Raw genomic sequence first — 6,000 nt, 5'->3', positions numbered from 1 at the left:
AAGGATTCCATTGAGTTTCTTTAAGGATAATGAAATTGTGCACATACAATTCACAAAGTAAATTTTACTGCCAAGATGGAAGAGTTTGATATAAACCATAGAATTCCTAGGTTGTCTTGAATTCTACATTTATTTCTTTGAGGGTCAACATAAGATGGAACAAAAGGAATTGTTCTTTTAAACAAATAACATAGATTCTAGGTGGTGGTCTGCAAGTAATTATTTGATCAGCCAATTTGAGGGCATGATCCATCCTTTGTTTTTGTTTTTCCAATTACTCTCTTAATTCTACAATTTCTTCACCTTGATATGCTATAACCCTATTCATCTCCTTTTTCTCTTCTTTCCATAGGGTTGTTGTCATCACACGTTTATTATATAACTAGAAAAGAAGCATCTATAGGGTAATTGGACCACTTTCTTCCTCATAATTATTTTTCCTCTATTCCCTCCATGATTGTTCAATGAAATTTGTAAACCATGTTTGGTTGTAGGGAACTAGGCCATTTTTCAAACAAGTTAATTGATGTATTATTGAGGCTTTTTCATCTTTACAGCGTGAAGTACCTTGTTGGCATACTAGGGAATTATTTTGGCTTTTATTTACCTCAACCCTACATTCCTCTTCAGTATTTTGAGGAACATCCAAATCTTCAGGTTGACTGGGGGAATCATCTAAGACAACTTGTGCTAGGGATTCTTCATTAGATGGTTTGGGTAGAGTATATTGAGTTTATGTTTATACTTTAGAAGCTTGTTCTTTCATTCTAGGGCTTCTTCGCATAGGGGTCTCCTCAAGTACCACGGCCTTCTTCCTGCCACCTCTTTTTGATGTCTCTGTTGCAGTTGTCCTCCCATTTATGCCTGTCAATTTTAAACTCTGCTCTTCTTGCATTATTACCTTCTTCCTTTCTATAAATTCAGGCTTTCTTTTGTTTTTGAAAATCATAGACCTTTTCACATTTCACATTCTTTTCTACTAATTTCCATTATGATCAATACATCATGAGTAATAATAATGTTGGTCTAATGAAAAATAAATCATAGATATGTGAAAATCTTCCCAAAATTGAATTTGAGTCACATCAAAATTAAATTTGGGTCATACCATAGCCTGACAGTGAGGAATTATTCAGGAATAAGATTATGTTATGACACATGACACTTGTGTACTATGGCAACTGGGTTTTAAAGAGAATGCACATATTTGAAGATCTGTAATAAATAAATGTCATTTGGAATTAGTAACCTTCCCTGCCCCCTACGAAACATGGACAAGTGTCCTCACTTGTCATAATTGGCATGGAGTATGGAACTGGCATAACACCACAATAATATATATAAGGTAGTAATAGATATAACCAACAAAATCTATGTTCTATAAATGAATAAAATTTTGAAAAGCTTACACTTGCTTAATTGATCACTGCATGTGCGAAGAGGCTGTGAGAGTTGAAGGTCAGCAACGACAACATACATCAGTGAACTCATCATTTTATTGAAAGCATTGCAAAATGATGATGTAGAAGATGGGTGGATAGAAGAAAGAAATGAGATGGGTTGAAAAAGAAGAAATTGGAAGGAAAATAAAGAATTTGAACTTTATGTGCACATAAAGTGTTTATTATGGGCATGCTTGAAGGAGTTGTTATTAAAGAGCTGTAGGCAGGAGGTGAGCACTATTTACTACAAGAAGTGTGTCAATTGGAAAATTGTGTAGTTGGAACGACTGGAGAAACTCCTCTTTGGTCTGTGGCTTCTAATAGAGATGTAACCTATGGCTGTTTACAAGCAATTTGAAGTAGACAGGATCAATAGTTGTCAGTTGGATAGCTCCATTGTCAAAGACACACTAAATTTCATAAGGCCCTAGCCATCCAGTCTGCAACTTTCCCAAATTCTCTTTGAAATGAGAATCATATAGAAGGGCGCAATCTCCCACTTGGAATTTTTTATTACTGATACGCACATCATGCCACTTCTTTTGCTCCTACTGAATGATCTTTATTCTTTCTAATGTTGTCTTTCATATTTCATCCAGTGAGTTCAAGTGGAGAAGTTGCTCTTCTTGTGCTATAGGGAGATTGATTTTTAATTCCAAAGTAGTGCATAGGGTTTTATGTTCAAATTCAATAGGCAACATTGCTTCTTTTCCATACACAAGTTCAAATGGAATAAAGCTAGTGGTTGTCTTCCATGTAGTTTGATATGCCCATACAACTTTAGTTAATCTACTATTCCAATCCTTTTATCTTTGTGAGAAAAGTGTGGGGGCATTCTATTTGTAGCCAAATAGTTTTCTATGTTTGCATACCATGGTGTATGAGTTGTAATGTGGAACAAGTGCTCATCTAGAAAAGTATCTTCAATGGGAGTTGGATCTTCATCAACAATGTGTAGTCTAGACAAATAATCAACAATCATGTTGGACTTGCTTGGATTATCAATAATGGTAATATCAAACTCCTATAACAATGAGAGCCATCTTGTCAATCTACCAGTCACATCAAGTTTTTTCATTAAGTACCTTATAGCTGAGTGGTTAGTATGGGAAAAAAAAGATATCCAATTACATAATGTCTTAATTTTTTCAATGCATAGACTATAGCTAAAAGTTCTTTTTCAGTTACTATGTAATTCAGTTCAGGTCCATGAAGGCTTTTACTAATATAGTAGATGGCATTTCCAAGATTAGCAGGCTTTCGTCCTAATGCAACACCTACAACATAGTCTGATGCATCAGTATGAATATGATATGGAATTGACCAATTAGGTCCCTTTAGAACTGGTGCTGTAGTGAGGAGTTTCTTAAGTTGCAAGAAGGCTTCATTACATTTGGGTGTCCAAATGAATTCAATTTCCTTAGTCAACAATGTATGCAAAGGACTAGCTATTTTATTGAAATCTTTTATGAAACCCCTATAATAGCCAACATGACCTAAAAAGGACCTTACATTCTTTGATTTTGTAGGTATGGGCAATGTTAGAATTACCTCTATCTTAGTCGAATCCACTTGTATTCCTGCAGCTGATATAAAATAACCAAGCACCACTCCTTGCATGAGAATGAAACATTTCTCACTATTGAGTGATAGATTATGTTCTTTGCACTAAACAAGAACCTTTTCAAGATTCATCAAGGCTTCTTCAAAGGTGACTCCATATGTTGTGAAATCATATTGTATATTTTCATGCAATTATGCGATATATCAACAAAAATGCTAATGACAACTCTTTGAAATGTTGTGGGGGAATTGCACAAGCCAAATGACAAGACAAAATATGAAAAAGTACCCCATGGGCATGTAAATATTGTTTTATCTTAATCTTCAGGACCTATACTTATCTGATTATAACCCTTGTACCCATCTAGGAAATAAAAATATTTCTTACCAGCTAGAGTGTCCAGAACTTGATCAATGAAGGGTAAAGGAAAGTGATCCTTCTTGGTTGCCTTATTCAATTCTTTGTAATCTACACAAGTCTACCATTTCCCTCCCTTTTTAGACACTATGATCAGAGGTGAATCCCACTTACTATCAGATATAGGGTATATAAAACTAGCATCAAGCAACTTTTGCAGTTCAATTTTAACTATTTCTCTGAGGGTTGGATTAATCCTTCTTTGTGGTTGACGGAGTTGTAGACACCCTTCATTGGTATATATTTTGTGGGTGCATAATGTAGGACTTAACCCTTTCATATCCCTATAGTCCCATGCAAAAGCCTTTTCATGTTTTTGAAGAAGCACTATTAACTATTTCATCTATGTGGAAGGTAGTTTGGGATTGACATGGAGATCATGACCTTTTGACAACTCAATAATAGTTGTGGGATCAAATATTGCAACTTTAGAGATTGGACTTGTATCTAGTTCACATGGTAAAAGCTTATAGATAATGTTTGGCTCATCAGTAGAAAATAACTCTCATTACATTCCTCATATGTAGTTAATTCTAACATAGAACTGTTAGATACATCTTTTTTTACCACACAAGTATTATTAAGAATAATCTGAATTACAAAATCTTCTTCCTATAGCTTCAGAAAGGACTGTCTATGTAACATCATAAGTTGCACTATAGATTTTAACTCCTCTTCTTCGTCCCCTAAATCTAGCCATACAGATGTATTTAAATCTAGTTGTGGTTGTGCTGGAGGATACAAATCAAATTTCTTTGTTGCTTGTCCATCTGATATGGTCATACTCCCTGACCTACAACTTATATTTGCATTAGTTGTAGCTAGCCATAGTCATCCTAAGATGACAGGGCAACCTGATAAATTGACTTTTGGGGCCAGAATCATGAAATTTAAAAGGTACTCTAGAGAGTCTAGAGTTACTACTATGTCTTCCATCATCCCATTAGAAGTGATAGTAGAACTATTTGTGAGCTGCAGAATTGTTGGGGTAGCTCTTAACCCTTCCATATTCAGCTTTTTCATAGTATCTTTAGTCATAATATTTATAGCAACACCAAGATCAATCAAAGGATTTTTAATAGACTAACCATTTATAATCACATTCATAACTAGACTTCCTAGATCTAAATATTTAGGAATAACCAATTTTCCTAAGATAATATCAACCAATTGTCCTATGACATGGACTATGGTTGGGTCCTTTTTCTTTCTCTCAAGCTTTTTCAAATAGGCTTCTCTAATGGCTTTGCCATAAATATGAACATCTTTAATATCTTGGAACAAAGGAATTTGGACATGCATGTTCTTTAGCTGATCAATGACATCAAAGGATTGTTCCTTTGTTTGTATAGGTTTGTGTGGTATGAGCTTTTCTGGAAAAGGAGGTTCAACTACTATTTAGGTTTGAATTGAGCTAGTTATATTGGTTGGGTCAACCATTTGTGGCTAAGAAGTTACAGGTTTTGATACTACATGAGTATCTAGTATTTTAGTTATGAGAGGCGGTTTAGGCACTAGTAGGGTTATACCAAATCTCAAATGTATATCTACAACATTTAGAGCATAAGTAGGGTATTGTTGAGCATCAACAGAATACATGGTTTGTTGTGGCTATTGGTTATTTGGATTTGGTTGAGGTTGTGCAAGAAACTAAGTCAGCTTTTGAAGTCCAAAACTTGTAGGTGGTGGCATTAGTATAAGTTGTTGGACTGGAGGTGGTAATTGTGGATTACTAGTATTTTGGTTAAGCCATTGCTGAGGTCCTCTCCATTGGTTTGTAGACTGTCAATTCCCTTGAGGTGGTTACCATTAGTTCTGTTGATTTTGACATTGATTATTTTGTTGGTTAGACCACTAATTGTTTTGTTGCTTCAGCCAAGAAGGATGGGAATTTTGAGGCCATTAAGGCTTTTGTGGATTATTTTTCCAAGCATTATTCCAATTAGGTTGACTATATTGTGGAGGACCTTTGGTATTATGGTTTTGTCATTGATTACAATATATATTTGAATTTTTTAAAGGGTCTTGAGGCATACCTTGATGTTAGGCCCATGGCCAACGTTGAGCAATGAAGAATACTTGCTCATCCTCTCCATCTATCTTGATGTACTCAGTTGGAAGATGTTGGTTCCCATGCTAGTGACCAATTTGCATTGGCAATCTTTCTTTTGCTTCGAGCAGTGTGGATAGTACTCAGTTAGTTGCACCTCAACTTTTGCATGTTTCTTCTTTGTAGTCATTATGTCAAGATGTGTAGCAACATCATTTATGATTTCCTGCTTAAAATCTGAGAGTATATTAGATATCTCAAGCTTTGAAATACCCTAATGGATTCCTTTAGTGGTTGTAGTCCAGTGTCCTCTTCCTTTATTCATAGTTGACCTTGAGTAGTTAAGACATATTTTCTTGAGGTCATCCCAAGAACATTGATATACATCACCACCAACCATTAGGTCTAGTGCTTCTAGACAATTACCATTCACCCCTCTCAAGAAGACTAGCTTTTGTGAATCCTCTGCTAGTACACACTGAGGGTTCTTCTGTAGTGTATACAAGAAATGTGAAACATAGTCTTCC

This window comes from Cupressus sempervirens, chromosome 6, assembly GCF_028749045.1.
Source record: "Cupressus sempervirens isolate cs-2001-9-10 chromosome 6, ASM2874904v1, whole genome shotgun sequence".
NCBI lineage: Eukaryota > Viridiplantae > Streptophyta > Pinopsida > Cupressales > Cupressaceae > Cupressus > Cupressus sempervirens.
The sequence above is the reverse complement of the archived record's forward strand: the minus strand, read 5'-3'. Positions refer to the sequence as shown.